The sequence below is a fragment of the Theropithecus gelada genome, chromosome 19, assembly GCF_003255815.1.
Source record: "Theropithecus gelada isolate Dixy chromosome 19, Tgel_1.0, whole genome shotgun sequence".
Lineage (NCBI taxonomy): Eukaryota > Metazoa > Chordata > Mammalia > Primates > Cercopithecidae > Theropithecus > Theropithecus gelada.
Window position 1 is genome coordinate 49,294,547 of NC_037687.1, and position 27,387 is coordinate 49,321,933.

General features: G+C 46.1%; 1 protein-coding gene across 1 annotated transcript in view; it reads right to left on the reverse strand.

The window, feature by feature from the left end:
* Window positions 1–27,387, reverse strand: part of ZNF536 (zinc finger protein 536) — a 338,195-nt gene that overhangs the window by 40,923 nt on the left and 269,885 nt on the right. The window lies entirely within an intron of this gene.

Consider the following 27,387-nt stretch of genomic DNA (forward strand, 5'->3'; position numbering starts at 1 on the left):
TCTTGTTTTGAATAAAATATTATCGCAAGGAAAAAGAGACATTGAGCTGGGAATTGGGTGATCCAAGTGAAGGCCTGGACGACCCCAGTGATTGCCATAGCCTTGGCTGAGTGGGCGGGGTCGTAGGGTGGTGACCATGCTCCATAAAGTCCTACTGAGAAAAGAACTCCTGGGTAGATGATGGGCCTGTCTTGATGTCTCCAGTCCAGTGGCCACAGACCCTCCCAGGGATCCTTCCAGCTGCACCAGGACTGGAAGGACATTCTCAGGGATCTTGCCAAGCAAGGATCTTGGCAGTCTCCCAGGGTCGGAAGAACGCATTCTGGAATTGCAACCACCCAAGTTGAGGCTGTTTGTTCGTCACTGAACAAATGTCTGCTGAGTATCTATTTATACCTAGTGCTTCCTGAGATAGCACAGGTGCTATAAACACTAGTTAGACATATCCCCATATCGCATGTCACCACAGACTGCCCGCCTCCTCCTCTCCTCTGGTCACTGAGGAAGAGCCACCTCCATCCAGTGAGGCTGTGCCCTTTCAGCACCTGGGGCCTCCACCCCTTCCCCGCTTCCCCCTTCTCCTTCTCCCCCAGTTCTTCCTGCTCTGCACCCTGAAGCCCCAGAGTCACTTGGACGAAGCCGCCATTATCTCGGCTGAGTTGACAAGGCCTCCGTGACCTGGCCACAGTCTGTCTCCAGGCCTGTCCCTCATTACTGCCTCTACACCCTCTGCATCTGCTCCAGGACAGACCCTTCAGCTCCCCAGCTGGGCCAATCTTTCCAGTGATCATCACATGCCACTCCCTCAGCTGGGAAGCCCGCATCTATGTCATGGGCACCTAACTATTTCCTCCAGATTTCAGACTGGACACATGACCCCTTCCCCAATGTCAAGCCTGAACATGTGTCATTGGTGATTTGCCTAAGGGCACCACACATGCTGAGTTATACCCCCTAGGTACCTGTGGGCCTGCATCATGGCGATCCCCTGGCAGACACGATAATGATGCATTCATCCTTGTTCCTCTAGGGTCTGTGGAGAGCCTCACATGCAGAAACACGTGTGCTGAGTGAACGGGATGATTGAATGAGAAAGGGAAGGGCAGGGGAGGGGAGGAGTCTCAGAGGAAACCTGAGGCTGGGCCCTAGGGATGGGCAGGATGGGGTGGGGAGAGGAGCCTGTGTAGAGCAGCGGAATGTTCTTGGTCATGAAATGGGCAATCATTCATCTCTTTGACAGAGTGGACAGAGTACCTTCTCTGTGCTCTCGCTGTTACAGCCTGGCAGGGATACAGCAGAGAGCCAGGCTCCTGGGCTAGTGGGATGGACCTGAGAATGGCTCCTGCCTTCAGAATCTGCCTGAAGGGCGTGGGCAGCGGAGGCACCAGGGGGCTAGTCCGGAAAGGTGTCTTTGGGAAGGAAGGCCTCTGTCTCTGTTCTCAGACCACCAGGAAGAGCCTGGGAAATGCCTCCCCCAATAAAACCAAATGAATCTCTTTGGACTTCATAGTGAACAGTTCATTCCCGGAGACCTGTCTCCGGAGGAGCTCAGTGTCCAACCTGGCAGGGCTGAGAAGACAGCGATGACGAGGACTATATTAACAGCCTGTGTTGAGTAGGTGCTTGCCATGGGCCGGGCATCCCACAGACAGCCTTCCTGGCATAGATTTTCTTATCTGATCTATAGGACTGTCCTACACAGGTGCAGTCATCGTGACCACGGATTTCACAGGCAGAACACCCAGCCCAAATTAATGCCACAGTTTTCCAAGGCCACGCAGCAAATGAGGGCAAAAGACGGGATTCGAACTCAGGCATGCTGATCCCAGTGCACTAAGCGAATGAGAAGGGGTGCATGAGGGGAGGAGTCTCAGAGGAAGCCTGAGGCTGGGCCCTAGGGATAGGAGGGATGGTGAGGGGAGAGGAGCCGCAGGAATTCGTGCCCCCATTGCACTAAGCCTCCCTCGAGCCCCTCCTTCCTCCAGCTTCTGGCACCTAGCCATATGACGCCGTGCTGCGCGAGAGACTAAGAAACCCGTGAGTCCCGGTACCGCCCTCTCCCACCTGGGCAGGATGAGCGGAAAGGGAAAAGCTGCTTTGGAGAGAGGCAGATGCAGGCGCGAGTCTGTGTGACTCTGGGCTCAGCTCTTTTGCCCACTTCGTTCTCTTCCCTCCTGTAGATGCAGGAACAACCCAGTCCGCCCTAGGCCATAGAACCCTTCCAGCCTAGCACACAGCAGGCGCTCTATTCGTGCACATTGCCACAATGAATACATCATTGAATAAAGCGGTTATCCTGAGGTCTTTTCTCCTCTAATTTTTCCCAAAGGTAGGAACAGTTTTTATTTCCATACTTGCTCCGGAAACCCTGGGAGACGGCGAAATCGGGTGTTTGTCATTTGGTCCTCCCTACACCCCCGCAAGCTTCTTCCAGGTTTTAGGCAAGTGGAACCTTGTCCTTCTGCGAGGATCGGGCGCCCTCTTGCGGCCATCTCGGGATTCCCAACGCTCAGGTACCTGCAGCAGGAGAGTGGGATTCTCGGGGGCTGAGGATGCGGAGGCCAAGGGACCGCCTCGCCTGCCCGGGGAAGTGGCCTGGCAGTCCCCGACACTCCAGGAGCCTGTCCCTTCTTTATTCATCAGGCTGGACACCGAGGCTGAGTCCCCGGGGAAGCTGACCACAGTCAGGCACCGCCTAAACGGAGTGTGTGAGGGATGGGGGCCGCCCCTCCCGCAGGCACAGGACTCAGCCGTCGCAAATGCCAGCGGTCCTTGGAACACGTCTGCCCGGCTCAGTCTACCAGATGCCCAGTTTGGGGAAGCGCGTGAGGAACAGAAATAGAGGAGACCCGACCAGACAAGAGGCATTTTTCCCAGCTGCAGGTCGTGTCATTTCCTCTCCAAAAACAGTCAGGGAGCACCAGTCGCCTGTGCATCGCCCCAGTGTGGCATTGGGAGAATTGCTCCTGCTGTCCCCTTCCCTCCAGGAATGATCTAGCTGGACTCCAGGAAGCCTTAGTTCCAGGGGCAGGGGCCGCCATGGGCACGATGCACCCAGGCGTGTGAGGGGGTCCCCCGGCACCACCTGCCCCGCTGCCAGTTCAGAGACCATCCTCACTGAGCTGCTCCTCCGTGGCCTGGCCCTTCTAAACCTCTGTCTCCTTCTTCTGGGCATTTGGGGTGTGGGGTTCCCTTTCCTGATTCACCGGAAATGCCTCGGGTATCTTACACTTGCTCTAACTAGGCTTGGGCACACAGGTGGTCCTCAGGAATCGGAGCTGGCTTGGAGAAGGTGGAATGAGTTGGGAGCTCCTATGATCACAGCAACAAATGACTTTTCCACCAGCCAAGAACTGGGCACCTCCCACGCGGCCCCTTCACATGGCCTCGAAGTGGGTGTGGCAAATGTGACTCGCCTCATAGAAGGGACCCACACGGAGCCCCCAGGGAGCCGTCGGCAGTGAGAGGCAGCTCAGACGCTGGAGCTGGCTTCCCCTCATCACAGATCTGGGTCAACTGTAAAGTAACAAACTTGGGTGGCTCCATCTTCACGGGTACCTGGGTGAGGCATAACAAGGGTCCCTCCTCAGAGGCCTTTGGGTCTGCAGGGACCCCCAACTTGGACGCCAGGATCCTGAGCTTTTAAGCTCCCAGAAGGCGCCCCCACACAAACCTCAGAAACACCAGGAAGCACCTGTAGCCTGGCCTGGGACAGGGTTAGCAGCGTATTAGGCAGAAAATTCTAGAAGGGACCTCTGATTGGCCCAGGGATGCAGGACCTGTCCTAGCAAGCAAAAGAAAGTCAATCACACCCCCTCCCCTCAAACTCAAGGTCAGGAGCCCCCACTGTAGAATCTCTACGTGGGGTAGAGTCTCCAGGGCAAATAAATATCTTAATTTTGCAGAAACTTATTTCCTGGAGAGAGAGAGAAAATGTGGCCAAGACCATCATCATGCACTAAACAATTAAATTCTTTCTAATATTGCATTTAAAATCCAAGAAGAATCCAGATAGCTTGGAGCAGTTAGCACTTCTGAAGGGCACTCCAGTCATTTTGAAGCCAATTACATGCCATTTCGATAGAATTCCTTGAAAGGATGGTGCCCTGAGGACCTGGCTTCAAATCTAGCCCCACTGATTACCAGCTGTGTGACCTTAGACAAGTTACTTAACCTCTCTGAACCTGCATTTCCCCATCTATGAAATGAGGCTAATAACAATGTATACCTTACAGGGTTTGACCTTCACAGCATAGTTCTTAGCACATTGCAAGCACTCAAGACATGCTGGGTGTATACTAACACTGCTGCTCTGCTATCGTTATCTAGTACGGTAGTAAATAGGCAGGGAGCTGTTCATGCACTCTATAGCTAAGACAACCTGACGTACTCTGGGCTTCCAGAGCAGATAGGTCTTCATTTAGTCTGGGAATCTGAAAAGGTGAGATTACCTCACTTCTCGTTAATAAAATATAAAAATAAAATTTTAAAAAAAAACCTAGAAAAAACTCTAGCTAAAAGCGAGTCTTCTGACATTGTTTTATACACAGTCATGGTCAGTCTCTTCAATTAACCTTGATCCAGGCTGTTGGGGATGCTTCGGCATTTCAGGTCTCCTAACCACCCACCTTCCCACTGACAGGCAGCTCCGGCATGGGCGAGGCCTCCCTGATGGACGCAGAGAAACAGCTAACTCACACAGAGGGAGAGACTGATAGTGTGGGAGGTTGCAGGTGCCCCCTCCCTGCACCCAAAAGCCAGCCAGGCACTAACCCAGCTTTTCCACCAGGCAGGCCTGTGTGCAAGTCGCCCCTGCTCTGCTACTGGGACAGGCGACCGCTCCTCTGAGCCTCAGTTTCCCCTTCTGTAAGCTGGGGATAATTACACCTGTCCAGGCGTGTAAATGAATTCAGATGGAGACAGTACCTGGTGCAGGGAGGCCTGCAGCACACAGCATGTGTTCGGTCATTAGTCCTCGGTGCTGTGCTACTGCAAGATGCTAACAAGTTTAGTTTAAACAAGAGGGCCCAGCTCACAGCACAGTTTGCATTCTTGGGAGAACTGGGTGGGACAAGAGCTCACACCAAGGTGGGCCTGAGAACAGCTGCCTCAAGGGTCAGGGGACACTCAGCGCCTGCTCCCGTGGCCCAGGAGACATGAGCCCAGGGTTACCACAACTTGTGATTTTTCCAGAAATTGCCTGATATGCTCTGTAAAATATCCTAGATTTTCAATGTGAATAAGTCTTTAAAAATATGCATACATACATATATTTTACATATTTTTTTGAATATATATATTTTGTGTGTGTATATATAAATACATATATATACACACACACACACACACACACATAAAGAAAACAACGAAGCAATTGAAAGGTATTTCTGGGTCCCAGTTCTGAGGCAAGAGAAACTAGATCCGCGAGGTTTCCAGCTCCCTCCTTACCCCATGTGTGGGCTTCTGAGGATTCTGCTACCCCCAGAACCCAGAGCTATTCCTAGAACACCCCACCTTGAGGCTCGGACAGCCCCTCTCAAAGTCTCAATAGTAATAGAAAGGTGGGTTCCACTTCTGTGCAGTGGCCGCCATCTACTGGTGGAAGGACGTGAGTGCAGCCAATGCCTGCCGGGATCCCCAGCAGAGGATGGGAGGAGAGGGGAGGGAGGAGGTAGGGAAAGGGAGGGAGAAAAGAAGAGAGGGCAGGAGGGAACATGTCGGACCCGGCCAGCTTCTGATGTGAGAAGGAACCCAGCAGCAGGGCCTGAGCCACCTCATCAAAGATGAGAAGCAGCTTAGGCGTCCTGAGTGATGGGGGAGGTGGAGGCAGTGCACCTGCTGCTGGGAGGTCTGGGCCTGAGCTCCGAACCTCCTGGGAGACCAGGTGAGTGGCGATCAGCAAGTGTGCATGCACATGTGTGTCTGTGGCACGTCTGCAGACAGGCACCCTCTGTCTAGATCAACCCTACAGCAACAAACTTGGTGTAGCCGCATCTTCATGGATACCTGGGTGAGATGTACCGAGGGTCCCTCCTCAGAGCACTTTGGGGCTGCAGGGACCCCAGCCTGGACCCCAGGATCCCAAATAAAGTCTCCCAAGAGGGGCCACCACAGGAACCCCAGACACACCAGGAATCACCTGTCCATGCAGTGCACCAGAATGTGCAATGTCTCCAGACAGTGACCACTCCTTTCCCCTCAGCCTTCTGATCCCCTAGCGACTGTGCCTGCTGCCTAGGGCCCCCCAAAGACCCAAACCCCAAAGCTCTCCACGCTGCTGCTGATCCCCATAACCTGTTTTCTAGGAGCACTTTGTCCAGCAAAAGAGAAACCTGGCTTGTTTCCTCAAGCCTGGAATGAACATGGAAAGGGTGCCTTTTTAGCAGAAGCAAGGATCTCCAAATGGTTTTGAAACAAAATTTACCCAGTGCCAGACTCTCCTGGGCCAGTCACATGGCCCTTGAGTGACCACGATCTTCAAGAGCCACTTTCAGGAAACGCGGCAAAGGTGCTTTTCCTGTGAAACACCAAGCCCAGGCAGGCCCTCCTCAGCCCACAGGGCCATGGATCTCTCAGCTGAGCTGAGCTAAGCTTCCTCCACTGACCCCCCCATTCTGCTGTGTGCAGGGAGCAACATAGAAACGTCCCCCAAGACAGCTCTTCAAACAACGCATTACTGCTTACGGATTGTTATTATTATTATTATTATTATTATTATTATTATTATTATTATTGACGGAGTTTCGCTCTTGTTGCCCAGGCTAGATTGCAATGGTGCCATCTCGGCTTACTGCAAGCTCTGCCTCTCGGGTTCAAGCGATTCTCCTTCTTCAGCCTCCCTAGTAGTTGGGATTACAAGCATGTGTCACCATGCCCAGCTAATTTTATATGTTTAGTAGAGAAAGGGTTTCACCACGTTGGTCAGGATGGTTTCGAACTCCTGACCTCAGGTCATCCGCCTGCCTCGCCCTCCCAAAGTGCTGGGATTACAGGCATGAGCCATGGCACCTGGCCACTGCTTATGCATTTTGAAACTTTCTTTTAATTTTTTTACTGGATATTATTTTCCAGGCCTGAAGTGTTTCCTGTTGATTAACTCGCTTTACTCTCATGGAGCCTCTAGGAGGCACTATTGTGACCTATTTATAGGTAGATAAACAGAGGCTGCGGTGGTGAAGTGAAAAGTTGCCGAGCTAAAGAACTGGGCCGGCAGCCCGGGCATCAGCCCTCAGCACCCCCAGCCGAGAAGGGTCCAGAGTGCACGCAGAATCAGAGATCTTCATAGCAGAAAGCACTCTTTGATGCCAGCCACACTGACTCCACAGGGAGCAGAGTGTGTTCAAAGGCCAGGATTTTATTCCCCCATCCCCACCCTCCCCAATTCTCACCACTATCCAATTAAAAACAAAAACAATCGCATAAATGACACTACGCGCCAGGGACTTCATAGACATACGTGCCTTTCACAGATAGCACCCATGGAGGTGGGTATTTTTGATTCCTCTATTTTCCGGTGAGAAGTCTGAGATTCAGAGAAGTTAAGCAACTGGCCTGTGATCACCCAGATGGCAAGAGAGCAGCCTCAGTCTGGGATCTGACCAGTGCCTGTTGCTCTGAGACTGCAGGAGCCAGTCCCAGGCTCCATCCGCCCCTCCCTCTAGCAGCCTGGCCTGATTCAAACGCCCGGACTGCAGGTTCCTAAATCAGCGTCCATCAGCCCAAGGTCAGGGTTATTACAGTTTACACAACTACAGTCACCAAGGAATAACTAGGACAGGACAGGCTGGTTCTAGCAGCTGCTGAGAGAGGGAGAGAGGGAGAGAGGGAGAGAGAAGGAGAGGGAAAGAGAGAGAGAGAACGAACTCAGCAAGAATTCCTCTAGATAGCACTATTTGAAATCTTCCCATGATGAAATTAAAAGTGAGCCTTAAATGATTTATTTTTTCAATCTGTGAATCTAAACAAATGATCCCCCTTCTAGGTACATGTATCATATGATCTCCTTCACAGCTGTGAAAAAATGCTATTAGTGCTTTCAAAGCAGTTTTATCACAGATTAAAGAAGCCTAGAAAAAAAATTGGCAGCCAGAGACAGCCATATGCCTACTTGACCTAGGATGGTAAACCTGTTGTTCATTCCAGAGAGGGGATTATGGCATTACTTTTAGTAAGTTGCTTTTCATATGGAAATTTCCTTTCATAGTAAAGATCTGTCTTTAATAGCATCATCCTAAAAACATGCCTATTTTTTAATTCCCTGATCATGGACATATAGATTTTTATAGTGTCTGCAAGCATACATTAATGTTAATTTCACCATTCTCCTTTGTATTTTGTTAATGTCACAGTCTGCTGTAAAACCTTGCCAAGTTTCTTAACTGTCATGTTAATTCCAAGACCTATTCTGCACTCTTTGACATTTCAGGACAGAACAAGGCAGTAAAAATAGATTAGAAACAGCTTATAAGTATTATAAAATCTAGAACTTTACAGATGGTGGAATTAGGTCTGCTGAATAGAAATTTAGCAACTCCTGAACGCAATAATATTAGAAAAGCCTATTCATTTCTAAGGTAAATATTTGGAAGGGGTCGTATAATGGCGGCTGGAGAAGTGTGGGGAAACTTATGAAATGCAACAGAGTTATATTATTTTAAGAAACACACTGTATGCATATACCATATCCTGCAGAGTTTCAGGTTTCAAAGGCTTTCTCCACTGTATAAATAAAGGGCACATAGTAAGGGCTTGATTTTATTCATGGTCAGTTCAAAGATCACACAAATTATTTCACTCAGGGGATTTGTCTGCATTTTCTTAAGTTAAAGCACAGCATTACTATACTTAGATATTAAATGACACTACCACATGCTAAGAAATTTGCAGGAATGGACACGAAATTAGACACTGTTTTCTTAAACTGATTGCTAAAGAATGCCCACTGTTTAAACCTGCACTATCCATTTCAAAGGGAAGTATTGGCTGATTTCAGGAAGTTTAAAATCAGCTCATGGAGAAGCAGGACAAAGTTAGGGTTAAATGTGTTTTTCTTTCTCCCCAAAGGGGAAACTATTTCTTAAAAAAAAAAAAGAAAGAAAAAGAAAAAAAAGAAAGAAAGAAAGAAAAAGAAAAACCTTTCCCCTTTTTCTTTAAGGAGAACTTATTATTTCCATCATCCTCGTTGAGTTGTTGATGAATAGTTCACATCCCCTGCCAAGCCCCACCCTTGTCTATTTTCTAAGCTCTTTCCTCATTATTTGCTCAGCCTTTTCCCACAGCCCCGACCGGCCGTCAGGGCGGCTTAAACACAACACAGCATTAACATGGGGAAATGGCTTTCAGTTTCCAATTGATCTCCTAATACGTTATGTTGAAATGATAATTGGTACACTCTTCATTGAAAAATAAGAGAGAAAAACTACTTCTCAGTCACCACCAGGTATTATCTTAGTCATGTATTCGGAACAACCAGATACATTCAAAAAAACAAAACAAAACAAAACAAAACAAAAAACTATCCCCCCATCTGCGGGAGAGACTGCAGTCCACAATTCTTTTCAACTGACATAATCCAGATTGATTCGTTCAGCAGATAAAATTCAGGCCACTTCTGCCCTTTATGGGAGCAACATAATACCAGTCTTTATTCAGTAACAATGTAACATAATGAGATCGGAATGTGCAAAATGACTGTTCTTAAATTACTGTGCCTCACAAGGGCCCAACACAAGCTGGGACTTAATGTAAAAAATCATTAGGCACAGATTACTAAAGTGCTCCTGCATTAAGGAGGTCAAACCGAGTCTGTTTATGGCATTTTTCAGGACAGAAAGTCTTTGCTAATATCTCGATTATGACTGTGTTCTGGGGGGCCCATCCCAGCACCCACAGCTCGGCACTGTGTCTCCACCCGGGAGCTGGGAGGCAGAATTAAGAGAGGACAGGGCAGGAGACGGCGTCGGAGGGACTCCACAATCATGTGCTGTTTTCGGGAAAGTTGGGTGCATCAAATAATTTAAGCTCTGAGCTATTAAGTTACGTTAATTTCAAGATCGTCAGGGGATGGTTATTCAAACACATAGAATATTTGGAAAATAAAGAAAAGCACAAAGAAGGAAGAATGATCTCCCACCATCTCAATACCTAGAGATAACCCCTGGCCATTCTGAACGTAAATTCATCCCAAATTTTTTTTCTAGGCATAACTATCTAATGTTTTTATAAAATGGATGCTTCAAATACAGTTTCTCACTAAATGTTGTAAGTAATGCCAATGTTTCCCCATGTCATTAATTATTCCTCTGCAATATAATTTTATAGCTACATGGTGTTTCTTCATGTGGAAGTGCCTAATTTAGCTTCAGCCCTATTCTTGCGCTTGTAAGTTGTTTTCTAAGTTTCTCCTCATTATAAAGGATGTGTTGATTAACATCTTCTTTAATATTTTTATTTTTATTTTTGCTTATTTATTTTTTTTGAGATGGAGTCTCACTTTGTCACCCAGGCTGGAGTTCAGTGGCGCGATCACAGCTCACTGCAGGCTCTGCCTCCCAGGTTCACGCCATTCTCCTGCCTCAGCCTCCTGAGTAGCTGGGACTACAGGCGCCTGCCACCATACCCGGCTAATTTTTTTATATTTTTAGTAGAGACTGGGTTTCACTGTGTTAGCCAGGGTGGTCTCGATCTCCTGACCTCATGATCCGCCCACCTCGGCCTCCCAAAGTGCTGGGATTACAGGCGTGAGCCACTGTGCCCGGCCAGATTAAGATCTTTATGCAAAAGTCTTTCCCCGACACGTCAGATAATTTTCTTTGGAAAAACTTCCAATAAGTAGAATTGCTGGTTGAAAGGAAACACACATTTTATATCTATTTGATACTTATATTTTATTTGGCCCCCAAAAAGCTTGCACCCATTTATATTAATAACACAGTGTTCACAGGACTACATATTTCTAAAGATGGATTACAAACCCATTATCCCAGCCTTTTCCTTTGCAGGATACTACAAAGAGTTCTTGAACATTGCATTGCATCTGCTGACTTATATCACACAGAGATATCATGACCACTATTCGATTCTGCACACTCCCCCAAAAATCCGTCATCAGGAGAAAGACTAAATTAAGAGAGGCAGTCCATGTGGTCTCTTACAAACCTAAGGTTGCCTAAGAAGAGTCTAGAGAAGTAAACCAGAGCAAAACAGAGCAGAAAAGATTTCCTTTGAATTGAAATGATTTTTTTTCAACTTGCAACTCCAAGCCTCATGCAATTTAATTTTTGAATTCGAGAGCGTTCCTGGTCTCTTATCTTGTTTAAATAGAAGACTTCCAAAATTCCAATCACTGAATCATCGGGTGGCCTCTGAGATGATGCAGTTACTCTTCGGAACACTGGGCTCACGTCTGGAGTGGGGCCTGTATTTGGTCAATGTTTGCACAGAACGAAACAGGCACCATGTGTCAATGCAGAAGGCTGATGCAGAGCATGTATGAGGCAGAGATTTTGTGTATGTATATGTACACATGTGCACATAAATATATTTATCTATAAAATGAACATCACCATTGTGGCCTCCTCACTGAAACTCACACCATCTGAAATATTTGCACGTGATTACTAGCCGCTACTGTCAATCATGACGGCACAAATCCAATACTCAGGCCATATGGCCTTGAAACTTTCAATCGATAGGAACCTTTTAAAGCTGAAGCTTCAAAAAGTTGTATCAAATATATATTCAATGAGAAGAAGGTTAATTGAATAATTGATTACTCAGTAACAATTAAGTGCTCTTCAGATATCTTTGGGAAATCATGAAATATAATGGTGATAGATATTTATTAGTTTATCAGTTCTTACTGTGTTGTACATTTATTTTGAGGCCTAAAGTCAATTTCTTTCATTTATATATTTTAACAGCAGAGTCCCCGGATGAAATGATACATGTATTTTTATTTCCACGCTGCCGAGGAGATGACAGAGTGGAGAGGGATCCATGTAGAACCAGGGGTGTAACATCACAGCATTTCCCAACATCAGAGATGGCTTCTTTGTGACAGCTCTTGGGTAACATAGTCAAACAACGTCTCTCGGAAAGGTGCGTGCTCCGACACTCAGTCATTTTTGTAAGGAGAGCCTGGGCGCTGAAACTGCACACTGCCATGGCTGTTGAAGGATTCCCATCATGTGGGTTGTCCTTCCTTCTGCCTGGTTTATCTTCAAAAATAACCAGATCTGCGGGTCTCCAGAGACAAGAACACAACAATTGTTTCTCCACGAATAGGCAGAGTGACCAGCCTGTCACTATCATTTGTGAACAAATCCCTTAGACTAGTCATCTGTGGCTTTTTCAAAGGAGGTATAGATGGGGCTTTATGAAATCATTGATATCTATTGAAGAGGATAAACACACACACACACACACACACACCCGTGTCAAAAAGGGTAGAAGCAAAGACTGAACATAATCAGATTCTGCAGAAAGGTGGGTCCAAGTGCTCACTCTATAGGCCATACTTTGCACGCATGATACGGTTGTATCTATGTCCCCACCCAAATCTCATGTCAAATAGTGACATGGTTTGGGGTTGTTTCCCCCATTCTGTTCTCTTTATAATGAGTAAGTTCTCACAAGATCTGATGGTTTTATAAGCGTCTGGCATTTCCCCTGCCAGCACTTCTTCTCTTGCCTGCTGCCATGCAGACATGCTTTCCACCTTCCACCATGAGTGTGAGGCCTCCCCAGCCATGTGGAACTGTGATTCCTTTAAACCTCTTTGTCTTTATAAATTACCCAGTCTTGGGTATGTCTTTATCTGCAGCTTGAAAACGGACTAATACAAATTGTAATCCCCAATGATGGAGGTGGGACCTGGTGGGAGTGATTGGATGATGTGGGTGGTTTCTAGTGGTTTAACACCATCTCCCTTGGTGTTGCCCTGACAAGAGTGAGTGCTCATGAGATCTGGTTGTTTAAACATGCGTGGCACCTCCCACCTCCCTCTTTTCCTCCTGCTATGGCCATGTAAGAAGCAGGTGCCTGCTTCCCTTTCGCCTTCCACCTTGACTGTAAGTTTCCTGAGGCCTCCCAAGCCATGCTTCCTGTACAGCCTGCAGAACTGTGAGCCAAATAAACCTCTTTTCTTAATAAATTACCCAGTCTCAGGTATTTCTTTATAGCAGTGCAAGAATGGACTAATACAATGCGTCACCATCAACTTTACCCAAGAGTTCAAGAATCTCTAAGAAATCCCCACACAAATGGTAAAGTCAGATTTCCTGACAGCAAAACTTCAACATCCCTAATGGACCCACCTGAGAGATGACAAACTGTCTAAATACAAGAAACCTATTCTAAACAGGAGTAAAAACGAATGTTTACTTATATACCTACCAACTAGGCCAAATGTTAGCAACTTTATGTCTCTGTATATTTTCTCATTTATTCATTCAAGAAATATGTGCTGAACCTCTTCTCTTGGCTGGTCACTGTAGTCGCTGAAAGGGATTAAGCTGTGAACAAGATAGATATGCTTTCTGACTGGTTAGAGTTTTTAGTTCAGTAGGAGAGTCAGACTAGAAGAAAAAAAAGGAAGAGGTCAAACACACGTAATTTTTAATCACTGCTAAGAAGTTAAAAAGGGACCAAGAGAGGGAATAACAGAGGAATAGGCATTTTTGAGTGGAAGGTAAGAAATTGTCAAAGAATGAGAAAAAGTTGGCCAGGCAAAGCCAGGTGTGTGTGTGTGTGTGTGTGTGTGTGTTGTGTGTGTGTGTGTGTGTATGGGGTGTGTGTGTTTATGTATTGGGGTGGAGAGAGAGTTTGTCATTCATTCCAGGCATTGAGAACAGTATATTCAAAGACCCTGGGGTACCAGCAAAGAGCTGGAAGTGTTTAAAGATTGGAGAGAAGATCTCTGGGTTGGAGCAGAGCTTGAGAGATGAGGTTGAAGGTTGGGCAGTGACCTGATCACTCTGGGCATTGTGGCTGAGGGAAGCTTGGGTTTTAATCAAATGGGAATGGAAAGGCCAGGCACGGTGGCTCACACCTGCAATCCCAGCACTTTGGGAGGCCAAGGCGGGCAGATCACTTGAGGTCAGGACTTTAAGACTAGTCTGGCCAATATGGTGAATCCCTGTCTCTACTAAAAATACAAACATTAGCCAGGCATGCTGGTGCGGACTTGTAGTCCCAGCTACTCAGAAGGTGAGATAGGAGAATCACTTGAACCTGGGAGGTAGAGGTTGCAGTGAGCCAAGATTGCACCATGGCACTCCAGCCTGGGCAACACAGCAAGACCCCATTTGAAGGAAAAAAAAAAAAGGGAATGGAAAGTCATTGAAGGGTATTAAACAGGAGGATATATGGTCTGATTTACATTTCCAGAAGTTCCTTCTAGCCAAAGGGTGTAGAAAGGTTTGGGTAAGGTCTGTTATATCAGTTCGGCATAATCCAGGTAAGAGATGACTCCCATTCCTCAGGGTGCAGATGGAAGAGAAGGAGGATTCTGGATTGATTTATTTTTGAGATGTAATTAACAGGTCTTTCTGGTGGACTGGAGAGAGAGGAGAAATTAAGGATAACTGCAAGGTTTGAGGCTGTGAGATGTCAAAGTGGAGAAGTCAAAGAGAACATCAAAGAAGAAATTCTGGGGAAGACAAGAGAGTTGCAAGCGCCTGTTTGAATCATCGGCAGAAGAAATCTACAAGGAAGGGTGAGACCTCCCAGGAAGAGAGTGCAAGAGGAAGAGAAAGAGAACCGGGGCTGAGCCCCAAGGAGCACCAGAAGAGCAAAGAGGGGAGAGAGGGTCAGTAGGAAAGATCAAGACGTCGTCGGAGCAGTGGCAGGAATACTGAGAGAGTTCAGTCTCCTAGCTGCCACCGGAGAGGTGGCTTTAGCACAGGGTCTGCTGGCAGCTGCCTCTTGGATGTTGCTGCTTTCTCAGTGATCTCCCTGGAGCCTTATTGCCTGTGGACTCTCCAAGTCTGTAGAGTGATTAACTCTTCGAGGTAGATTCTATTTTCACAGTCATTACACAGAGAAGACCGAAAGCTGAGGCAGTTTCGGTGACTTACGTGACATCACGTTCCAGCTTAAACCCACACAGATCTCCCCCAATCTGTTAGATGCCTCTGACTTTCTAAGGTGCTCTTGGATTGGAGGGTCCAGCTGGCTACATGTGGTCAAGACATACCACTGGGAGAATGCAAGGACATACTCTGAGTGTCTTCTTTCTGCACTTTTCACACCAGCACTGCCAGCATCTGTGTGGTTTTGGATGAAAATATTTTTGGATGAATATTGGCTGATTCTTTCCAGTGTCCCTGCAAAAGGGCCAGCCGCAACTGCCTGTGAATTAACTCCAGGAGAAGGAGGCTTTGTGAAGGAGATAACTAAAGGTAAGAAAGGCCTTCAAAGCAGGTTCTCAATTTCCAATCAGGCCATGCGCTCAGCCCTGGCATCTCCCCTGTAATTTCCATGGTTCAGACTGACCCCGTGCGGAGCAGAAACATCAGAACGAGGCCCTCCAAGTCCAGGGGCACCTAATGACACTGCGTTGGTGGCCTTGCATGTCCTGCAGTGTCAGGGGTGAACCAGGCTTTCTGTTGTGCCTCGTAAAATGATGACAGGCATTGCCACCCAGGGACACAGCCAAAGTAGACAGTGAGGTGTCACAGACCAGAGAGCAGATGTATGATTGCGTCCCTGCCGAGACGGGATTGACATCCTTTGACTCTCTGGAGAGTGTGCTGCAGAGGAACTAACCTCACTGCTCCGGTTGTACACACAACAATATTGACAGCCAACAGTTCCGTGAGCATCGTTGCACGGGGCACAGGGACACAGAGTGACAGCGCGTTTCCAGCAGGGTAGAGATGGTGCAGTGTGCTCCAGCCAAGGGGATAACCAAAAGCAAGGCAGAGTTTTCATATTGTTTTAATGTGATTTCACAATCCTAAGTTAATTTATTTTCTTATGCTAGAAAATAGTCCGGCACTGCCATATTCCAATATGTGCTCCAAAAAGCAGTCTGATAAAATTCATTAGAAAAGAATTCAATTCATCATATAAAACGCAGCTGTTTTATTCTAAGTATTTCCCAATTCAGAAGACCAGGCAATTGTTCCTTTGAGTAACACCAAGGACAGCACTGGAGAGGAACCAAGAGGAGGGTCTCCAGGACTCTAGAACTCCATCTTGCTGCAGAAGCAAAAACTTACCTCATTTTGAGCCCTCTCAAGTACATGCAGACATCAATGAAAGCGGTTTTTGTTTTGTTTTTTTGTTTTTTGAAACAGGGTCTTGCTCTGTTGCCAAGGCTGGAATGCAGTGGTGCAATCCCAGCTCACTACAGCCTCAAACTCCTGGGCTCAAGTGATCCTCCAACTGCAACCTCCCGGATAGCTGGGACTACAGGTGTGCACCACCACACACAGCTAATTTTTACATTTTCTGTAGAGACAGGGTTCCATTATATTGCCCAGGCTAGTCTCGAACTCCTGGGCTGAAGCGATCCTCCCACCTCAGCATCCCAGAGCACTGGGATTACAGGTGTAAGCCACCAAGCCAACATGAACAGGAATCTTTAACCGGTCAGAGGAAAAGACACTAAAGAGCAAAAGGAGATCATTGCTAGATTCCTTCCTTGGATAAACCTGTAAAACACTAGGTTTTAGCCAAACCCTCCCCATCTTTGCAGGCCCAGCTCAGTTCTGCCCTATTCCCCAGTCTCATTCCCTTCCCACTCATGTCTTGGGTAGCAATGCGGCTTGCATAGTTTAGCTCCATTTCCCTGAGTTAACGGCAAACTCCTTTGAGGTGAGGGCTGAGTTCACCCTCAGTTTCTCCAGCCCTTCCCCTTTCAGTGACTTCCAGCTCCCTGTACCAATCAGCATGCCAGGTTTTCAGTATTGCTTTTGTCTGGAGTTCACAGGAGTGGAGAACTCTTGCCCCATCAGAACCCAGGATTCACCCGGGTGCTTTAGCTCTGCCTTCTGGCAAGTGCCATCTTCCTCTTTGAGGAGCTGTTCCTTAGCTCTGTAGTTCTCACAAGCAAGCCACCGGAGAGGGTGCAATTCCCAGCTAATTAAAGGTCTTGAGATCCTCCCCTCCCCTTGCATGTGGCCACAATTGGGTACCACGTAGTGCTTTCTCCAAATGCAATATGTAATAGATTCTTTTATTCATATTCACAAACAGAAATGAGCAAAGCTCTCTGAGAAGATGATGAAGAGAGCAGGAAGCTCTTGCAGTCACCTGGCTACCCCTACGCAGTCTGTCACTGCAATACTCTACAAGACCCATTAAGTGCTGATTTTACTCTATCTTATAAATGGAAGAACAGGTAGAAATTTTAACTCACATGAGATTTATTTAACCAGCAGCCAAATGCTGAGAGCTGTCAATCTGAGGGTCCTGTGAGTCCTCCTAACTCCCTAGATGTACCCAGTGCTAAGTCCCTAAGAACAGAGTTCTTAGTTGCAGGAGCACAGCCAGGTGCCTCAGGCCACTCCTCACTTGTTCACTGTGCAGGTGACAGCTTGAGAAATTTGGCAGCAGAAGATCCTGCCTTTAACCAGCATTCAGAAATAAAAATTTCTGCAAAGTTAGCCGTGAATGCTGCTTGGGGATAAAGAAAGTCAATGTTGTAAGCACAGTGGCTTTGCCCAGCATGGGAGGTGTGTGGGGGGTGGGTGGAAGACACAGCTGAAGTGTGGAGCTCAGCAGAGCCTGCCTCAAGGCCAGCCCTCAAATTTACCTAAGCCCACCAGCCTTTGGGGGCACTGGGTTCCTGGTCTTCATGCAGAAAAAAAAAAAAAAAAAAAAAACAAGCTTCAGTCAGCGCCCCAATAGCACTGAGATCCATTACAGCAACAATCGCCTGGTTAAAAGAACTAAAGGCCTAGACAGTCACTGCCCAGGGAAGCAGAAAGGTCTTTTTGGTTTTACCTTTATTTCATCACTCAACCAGTTGCAGTCATAAAGAAACCTTTGGAAACAAGCATTCCATGGTTCTTTCGCTTTAGGAACCACGGATGTTGACTTAGGCTGTGTTTTGCCACATCTGACTCCAACACAACCCACTAGTTTCCAGGAGGGACTGGGGACGGGGTGTATATGGTGGGTGGTGAGGAGTGAAGAGGCCCAAGTGAGAAGATGATCAGATGATTGTACGGCTAATGAACTTTCCAGATTTTGTGATGATCCCCAGTACTGCCCACCTAGGAACTGGATGACTACTGTGCCCGGCAGCCACACCTGTTGGATGTACCTAGGTGAAGGTCAGGCTCCCTCCCTACTGAGCCGCCAGAGCCTGGGCACCAGCCCTTGGCTCACTCACACCTGCTGCCAGGTAGCAGCCAGGGACACTTTTCATGCAGCCTGCTCATTTCAAAGGAGTGTCGGCGACAGGGAGGGGAGGATCTCAAGACCTTTAATTAGCTGGGAATTGCACCCTCTCCAGTGGCTTGCTTGTGAGAACTACAGAGCTAAGGAACAGCTCCTCAAAGAGGAAGATGGCACTTGCCAGAAGGCAGAGCTAAAGCACCCGGGTGAATCCTGGGTTCTGATGGGGCAAGAGTTCTCCATTCCTGCGAACTCCAGACAAGAGTCAGCAGCAGGGGGGCACGCAGCCTCCACCACTGCAAATGCCCTGTGTGTGCCAAGGTAGCAGCCCTCTTTCCCTGGGGTCTAACTATCCTATCTGCAAACTCTTGTGTTATGAGCAAGGCAGGCTGGGCAGGAACTCTTGGCGGAGAAGGGAAGAGCCACACCTCCCTAAAGGAGGTTCTCTTCCTTCCCCTGGTTCTCTTCCTTCCCCTGCTCCTGCGGATCCCACCTCTCCTCTGTCCCTTGTCCCGGACATTCTAGGTTTTCAAGAGAACCTGAAAGCCTGGATTTGTAAATTTAAAAACATTTCATTTTTAGACTGTGTGCAACCAATTAAAAGCAAAAGTATAATATCACAGAAGTCAAACAAAACACAACTGTGAACTGGCTCCAGCCATCAGGCCGCTCTTCAAGTTTTCATTGTCCTCATGGGCCTCTCAGAGGGCCCCCCTAGCCCTCCATGCCCTGTGTCAGCTTTGCTCCCCGAAAGTGGACGTGCAGTGAGAAGACAGATGCTACACCGAGAGTTAACGTGTGGTCCCTGGACTGGCAGCATGGCCGTGACCCCGGAGCTGACGGGCAGAAGAGAGGGTCCTCCCCAGAACTACTGAGTCAGAATCGCCACCATTGCAAGATCCATGGGGACCTGGTTGCACATGAGACTTTAAGAAACACTTGTCTAAGTATAAGTAAGATAAAAGAGTCGAGCATGGTGAAACCCTCTCTCCTTTCCAGGACTTGGAAATGCCCAGATAACAGCACCTTCCCTCATGTTTAATCTTTTCCACCCAACCTTACTAGGCTAGAAATAGTCGCCATTCGGTCCTGGGAGAATCCTGGATTCTGATGGGGCATCCAGAGTGGAGGCAGCACTGTCACTGGGTTCCCAGCCTTGGTGTTACCGCTTCCACTGCCCACACGGGGAGTAAGAAGTGGATTTCCAGAATAATCCCTCTCTGACTTCCATCACTGTAGGAGACTTTACAGCCGCCAGGGATGACCCCAAGCCCACGCCCCAGGTGAAGGTCAAGCAACCGGGACAATGCCACTCAGCTCAAATCACTAGGACAGGAAGCCCAGGAAAATTCCCTTCGGAGATCAGCCTTCTATGAAACTAGAAGTTGCCTGCTGCTGACTCCAGACTCAGGAGAGGCAGACACAGCACACAGAGTCAAGGGGAAAAAGTTTCCTGGTGAGTCCCACAGAATGATGGGGCTCATTCACTCCTTAGAAAAGTACCTCTCTGCGTCCACGGGGGCCTCAGGATGACGGTGGAAATGCCTGCTGCCATCTCAGCTTTACTTCCCCGACTCTCCCCAGATCCCCAGGCCTCGTCAGCAGAGACACATCTATCGATAATTACAGAATACACAGCTTTGGGGGGCATTTCCCTTCCATTCACGACATTTAGTGGTGTCAGTCTGAGCATAAATACAATTAGATTTGAGAGTTCTATTACAAAAGCCAATAAAGCGGGCCTCAGTAGAGATTCTAAAATTACTTAACTTTTCTTTAGAAAAATATTAAAACAGTATTATCACATCAATGAGAAGAAAAGACAGGAAGATAATAAAGTTATGTTAAACCTCCCTGTATTTACTCATGTGTGAAACAGTTATGTCTGGTCACATAATTGCAATGGTTCTGAGAAATATTTCATATTTTATAATGAACATTAAAAGAGTTTGTGGATCATTACTTTATATGAGTTCCAAAGTTATTACATAAAACCCAATAGGAATGGTTATAAATTATCAGATCCTCCGGCCTGGCCTTGGTAAACATAACATGAAGACTGAGACATTTCAGCAGACAAGATTCATGAGAAGAGGTAAAATTCTTCCTGCATTTTAAGGAGAAAAGAAGACCAGAGTACTTGTAACCAGCTCTTAGCATTTTTGTTTCTGTTTCAAAGAAATGCTATTGAACCACTTGCTTAAGCCACACACACACAAAGCTTCTGTTAGAACAAGAGAGTTTCCTTTAAACACTGCCCTCATCTCCCCATTTTTCATCGTCCTATCTGCGGCCTTAAGGTCACTGCCAAATTCTTGAATTTTTCAACACAGCGTGGGTTTAAAATGCTGTACTTAGCAGGCTCATATGATACCCAACAATTCTTTATTTTCAAAAGGAGATCCTCTCTTTGAAATCTGAAAATACGGCATCTTTACAGAAACTGGAGAGTTGATAACATTCTGAGGAAGTTTTCTTTTTGGGTCTGCAGAATAGGTTTGCAGACAGCATTTTAATTACAAACTCTCATTTGTGAACCACAGTTAAGCGTGAAATGGGCGCTATTCAATTTCCTCGTGCTTATTCTCTTTAAGAAAAATAAATCACAGCGTTATATTTTGTTCTGAAAAATCACACCTGGAGCTTCCCTTCCTCCCTCACCCTTGCTTTCTGCAAGGTGAAAGAGTTAAGTATCAGAAGAATAGCAGCTGGGTAAACAAAGTTAAGGACCAGAGAAGTAACATCAAATCTTCTTGTCAGCATCCGAGAGGCGCAGTGCCCAACTGGGCCTTTGGAGATGCTGAAAACGGGGGCGCTTTCTGATAAAACACACAGGCGACATTTGCTACCTGGTTCTAGGAACTACAGGCACCTCCCTCGCCTTTGTTCAAAGCAGCCACGCTTCCGGTACCTGTGGAGTGAAGGTGGGTGCCCACCCTTCAGGACCCCACCTGACCCCTGTGAGGCTCCCCTACCTGCCAACTCCCAACCGTATCCCGGGTTCTCCCCTTTATGTGGCACAGCTGTTGGTGAGGCTTTCTCAGCAAACAGATGTCTTTTGGAGAATTTAAAGCTCTGAGTTGGAGGCCAGATTCTGACTGTACTTTGAATTATGTCTGCCTCGATCATTATGCAGTCATTCACATATATTTTAGACATCAATATTGTCTTGAAATATTCTCGAGTTCTCAATGCTATTTATATGCTTCCATTCTCTCCTTTGCTTCTGCTCTGACAGTATGCTCCAACGTCCCAGAGTCACTGACGACTTGCAGATCATTTTAACACATATTTTCATTGGGGAGGGCTTTGCTATTTTATTTAAAATGATTTCTCGCTAAATTGAGCAGAGATTGACATTCTTGGGACCACAACCAACCTTGGTAATCTGTTTGGATGGAGGATTTACCCAGTTCAGTATTTTTTAAGACGAAACAGTGTCTTGTGTTGCCTCTTTCTATGGACAGCAAGTTTTTACCAATGACAAAAGGAAGAGTCTAAGGATGCCAATTTGCAATGTGGGAGGAAAAAAATCTCTCCTTGCTTATTTACAGAAATGTGCATCGGCTAAAATATGAGATTCTGACATAATGTAAGCCCATAGGTAAAAGAAAAAGCAAACTCCAAACTGTGAAAAAACAACAACAACACATATTTTCAGGACTTAAAGAGTAACAAGAAGAGGAGAGAAATCTTAGGGGCTCTTTCAGCATATTTAGTTCTAGGCCAAGTTTGGGATAACCGTCATGGCCCCTCAGAGCTTCATATGGTCACCAAGATAGCCAGTTTGATTCAATGACTGTGTTCTTACTTTCAGATGGGGTCAGGGCTCTCACCACTACCACTCATCTATTGATCATTTTGTCCTTGTTTGTAGATCATCCCTTTGAAGTATTTTCTCAATGGCCTCTAGGTGCCGCTAACACTGCGTAGCTTCAGCCTTTCTGCACAATGAAAACATTAATTTGCTATGAGATAATTTTTGACGTAAATGTAAAATGGTGCCCATTCGAACTCAGTAATGAAGCATGGTGCATTTCTGCAGCTCCTAATTTGACTAGTTAAATGACTCCATTACGTGTCTAACAGACAGAAGCAAATAATTTCTGGTCAGTTGATGTTCACTTACCCGTATCATTTTGCCCTGAAAATAAAGTCTCCAATCTACAATTCCTTTGTCTTAGTTTTTTGTTGTTGTTGTTAGTTAAGATTATCAAAGCAAATATACTTAAATATTTCAGATTAAACCAGTATAAACTAACAATTAAAACATCAGAGAGGATGGGCAAATCAAATATGTGTAATAGGAGAGGTGGAAAACCAGTCAGCCCTTTCTAAATTAATTACTCCAACTTTGCCCCTGTCACTAGGTCCTAGGGGTTAGGATGACTCTCGGGCTTCAAAAGCACAAGTGTGTATCTTTCAAGTCGATTGTTTTCCTGTGACCCCAAAGGGGCTACTGGCTGTTCCTGTGTCTTTTTCACTTTGCCACAAAACTTTGAGGATGTTTGGAAAATCAGTAGCAGGATGCATCTCACAATAGCAAAAAAAAAAAAAAGAAAAAGAAAAAGACAAAATGCTGCTTTAATAAATATCAAGTGATGAATAATTTTGCCCAAAGGGAAAAAAATGGTTAATATTGAATCTTAATGTTCTTCATCTAAATGCTTTTTTCTTCCTGCTAAAAACAAGTTTAGAATTAAAGCGTATCAGTTTACACATATTGCATGCATATTAGTGAGACACAGCTGTGTATGTCCCCCTCTTAAGAGCCATATGATTAAGTTATGGGATATCATATAATCCAAACGCTGTTTCTATTGGTCACCTTTCACAGACAAAAGCTTTTTAGTTTTAGGTCTATTAAATGACAGAATGTCCGATTCTGGAAATGTGCAAGTAATTATTATGAAGCACCTGTGACTCTTTTTGCTCACCAAGTCCATCTATAAATTGCTTCTGGAACATTGCTCAGAGGCTGACAGAGGACTGTCCTCCCTGTCTGGGGCAGCTGTTAGGCATACCGTGAGGTGGCTCAAGCCCCAGGGTTGATTCTGGTTAACTGTGGAATCAGGACCCCAGCTGTCCTACCCCATTGCTCTGAAGTGAAGGGACTATAGACTCTTTCAGTGGAGAAACAGTGGTCTGTGGTGAAGAAGAGAACCCCTGAAGTTCAGAGGGAACCCTGGGCCCACCCATTTATCATCAGCACTTCTGGATGGTATTACGAACTAGGTCTGCACCAGGCAATTGGTTTTCAAAAACATGTGAACTGAAAGAACCAGTATAAACGATCTTTATTTTTCCCCAAAGTGACTATTTGACCCAATTAAACACACTTTTTAAAAACTGACTCGAGTGTGTCTGTTTACTACCTTTATTGAGCTTTTAAAATTGCAAATCCTTGTTTGTGGGCAAATTCCAGGCACTTCTGTGTTAGGGACGAGGGACAGGGAACAGCACAGGCTGCTTGCCTTTTGATGTGAATCAATGTCAAAAGTACTGATTATGACTCATACTCTGTGGAAACGTTGGCTGATGTCGTTTCTGCCACTTGACCCGGGGAAGTTGCTCTCCTGCAGAAGACCAGTAGCTGGTGCTGGAGGGGTGGGGGCTCACACCTCTGCCGCCCCTGCCCAGGGGCCCTGAGATAGCCATTGAGGCCAGGCTCCTTGGTGTGATGTAGGTCGAGTGCCTGTGGGTTTGCAGGAAGGATTTGGCCTTTTGATTTGGTGTAGAATTTACAACCTGAGAGTGATGTCTCAGCAAGCAGATCTGGGTTGTACTGGAAAAGGAAATGAGGTCAACTGAGAGGAACAGTGCATCTGAGGAGGCTTCCACGCGGCTGCAGGTCGGGGACTCCAAAGTTACTTCTTGTGGGCCCAGCCCCTTGACAGGGACACCTGCAGCTAAGAGCATCTGAAAACCCGTGGGTGTGCACCTTCTGCACAGGGCAGCCCTTTTTAGTCTGTGTCCTGGGAACACAGGAAGAAAAGGAAGCACATTACATTTGAGGATGAGCCCACAGTACAGCCTGAAGGGAAGCGAGTCATAGGAGAGCCGATGCATCCCTCAGGTGTGAGGAAAATCGGAAGCACAGAGCAGAAGAAAAGTGAAGGCGCACTTCCCAGCTGAAGCTGACTTCAAATGAGAGATTTCCAAAGTGACACGTGGTAAACTTTACAACTCCCTAAAACCCAGAGAGGGGGCCAGGTCCCTCTTGTACCGGTTGTCAGGGAAGCCTCAAGACTTCATGCTGCTTGCCGTAAAACAGCCGGGGACATCCAAAACAGTTTCACTAGCAAAGGGTCAGCACTCCCTGCTCCAGATTAAAAGTTGGTGATGCTATCAACCCTTTGGAAAGGAAATACCACTTCCAAATTGGGGTCTTAGCAAGCAGTTGCTGGAACTGGGTTTATAATGCTTTTTTTAAAAAAAACACAAGGAGGCATACATAGAACATAGTTGATTGGAAGAAGGGATGATGACTTCTAGAGAAAATGAAAAATAAATTATTTGCTTTCATGTCCATAAAGGGAAGACGAAAGCAGATGCCAGCAACAGACAAGCATTTCCCAAGGAGAGGAAAATATTTCCGAAGGAAATCAGCCTAGTAGCAGAACAGGTGAGAAAGAAATTAGAGTGTCTGAGGACTGATAACTCCGGGAGCAGATGGGAACCATCTTAGAATTTGTGCAAGAGGAGGCAAGGAAACAGGGGAACGATTAGCAAATACCTTTTTAAAACACCCAGGGAAGCGGGAGAAGCACCAGTGGCCAAGAGCCCTTATGCAACACCTATATTTAATAACGACTCTAAGGGAGATCAAAGAAATTAAACACCAGTAAGCTTGACTTGAGCAGTGGGGAAGATATTGGAAACACTAATCAGGGACAAAATAGGGAAAGTTATGATTTAATTAAAGATATTCAGCATGGATTCACAAAAGGGAGATCATACGTAACAAAACTAATAGAATATTTTGAAAAAGTAACAAAAAGGAATTCAAGAGGGAAACCAGGGGTATAATTTACTGGGACTTTAAGAAAGCTTTTGTGCACTGACTCACAAAGGACTAATCTCCAGCGGTGGGGAGTTTGGGTGTGAGTGTGGTGGGGGGTGGAGAATGAATGAAGAATTGTCTGGACCAAGGGTACTTGTGAGCATTACTATGAAGAGATTAGGATAAAAAAAGGAGACTGACTGCTGGAATTTCCCGAGATCTGAGTTTTTTTAATTAATTTTTTAAAACACAGAACATCAATGGCCTTGCTTCGGAAATGCGCCCAAACGTGGTGGAATTCTCCTGCAGGTGTAACGTCAGAGGGCAGGTGCCAGTTAATACAACAAGGACAATAACGTTGGAAAGGATTTATTGAAATCTGATGAATATATGACCATCCCTCAAATACTAGGAGACTGTGACCAAAGGGGGGCAGAGCCACTAATTGCCATTTGAATAATTAACACAAATAGAGATGGAGAAAATGTCTAGAAGGAACTAAAGCACTGTGGTCTGGACAGTGCATGATCAACAGCTGTGCCCACTGATCGGCAAAGTCACCCTTCCACACATACGCACCGACAGCTTCACACAGAAGCACGCACACACCTGCACATGCACACATTCACACATTACATAGGGACATTCACAAGCACACCTTCACGCCTTGCAAAGATGCACTCTTGCCTAAACACACATTGTGCACATTCATGCTCCTAGACGCAGCTGTATACACAGTCGTGAACATGTGTGTGCAGGCTCACGCTTCTTTCCCCAGAGGCTGCTATGCTGTGCTTAGGTGGAAATGATGGATGTAAAGGGTAAGAGAACATACTATTTTCCACCAGGACCGTAGGGGAGGCACATGACAGGGAGAAAGGCCCCCTTAGTCACATTACGGTAATAATAGATGCTACGGGGATGAAAGAAGAGGCAGAGGGGAGAGGAATCGTGAGACACAAAAAGACCTTTGTTGCTACAAGCTAAACCAGAGCTGAATACCTTCTCTGAAAAAGTAATGGCAGAAATCCCCAAAGGGGCCCAACTCTTGCACTGGGAGACAGAGTTATAGATGCAGTAGCAGGAGGCTGGAGAAGACAGTGACTAGATCTGAGATCTGCTGTCCTCGGGGCTCCAACTCAAAGCTGACCCAGCAAGAAGCCAGACTGGGCAACGGCATGGAGAACTTTCCCAAAATGCAGGCGTGTTTTTCGCCAAACGAATGTTTCTTCATTCTTGGTAAATGTCTAGGTCAGAATAATGACCGAAAGCATCAGAACATATGTGTCTAGGTGGGAACCTGCCTGCTGCAGGGTGGCGCCATCCGCTAAGTAGGCTTCAGTCACTAACAGACGGCCTTCATCTGTGGGGCTTCGCACTCAAATCCCTTTGCCACTTATAAAGTTATGACAAGCCTATGGAGAAGATATGGATATAGACACAGATCCTAACATGCGAGTATTAGAATAATTTGAACTTCATTTACCTTTTACATCATTCATTAATATTAAAATGTGACTTCAACAGTTTCCATATTTAAAAGGTCATTGAGGATGAAAAGTTGCAAAATGAAGGATACATGTCCTCCTCATTAATAATAACAGGAGTGTCCTATAATAGTCATATCCTGTGATACTAAAGCATCAAGGCACTGCTTCTCCCCAAAAAAAATTTTTTTAAAGAAATGTCCACTATAAGTTTTCTCTCCATTTTAACTCTGGAGATGTACATACCTTAAACCAAATAGTTATGAATTCATACTTAGAGATTACAAACTAAGAATGAAAGGAAGAAGGAAATTTTCTTTAAAAAAATATACGTATATATATATATAGAGAGAGAGAGAAACAGCTAAGTTTAGCAGATTAAAATGCACCCCACTCTGTTTTGACTGCAGATCCCTCTTCCAACATCTCCCAGAAACAACTGAAGTGGACAAGCACTTCTTGAACAAGTAAAGCTAAACCACAGAGCTCACTTGGTACCTGTGGCTCCACTGCCATTTCAAACACTTGTCTCTGAAGCTCTCACCTTTG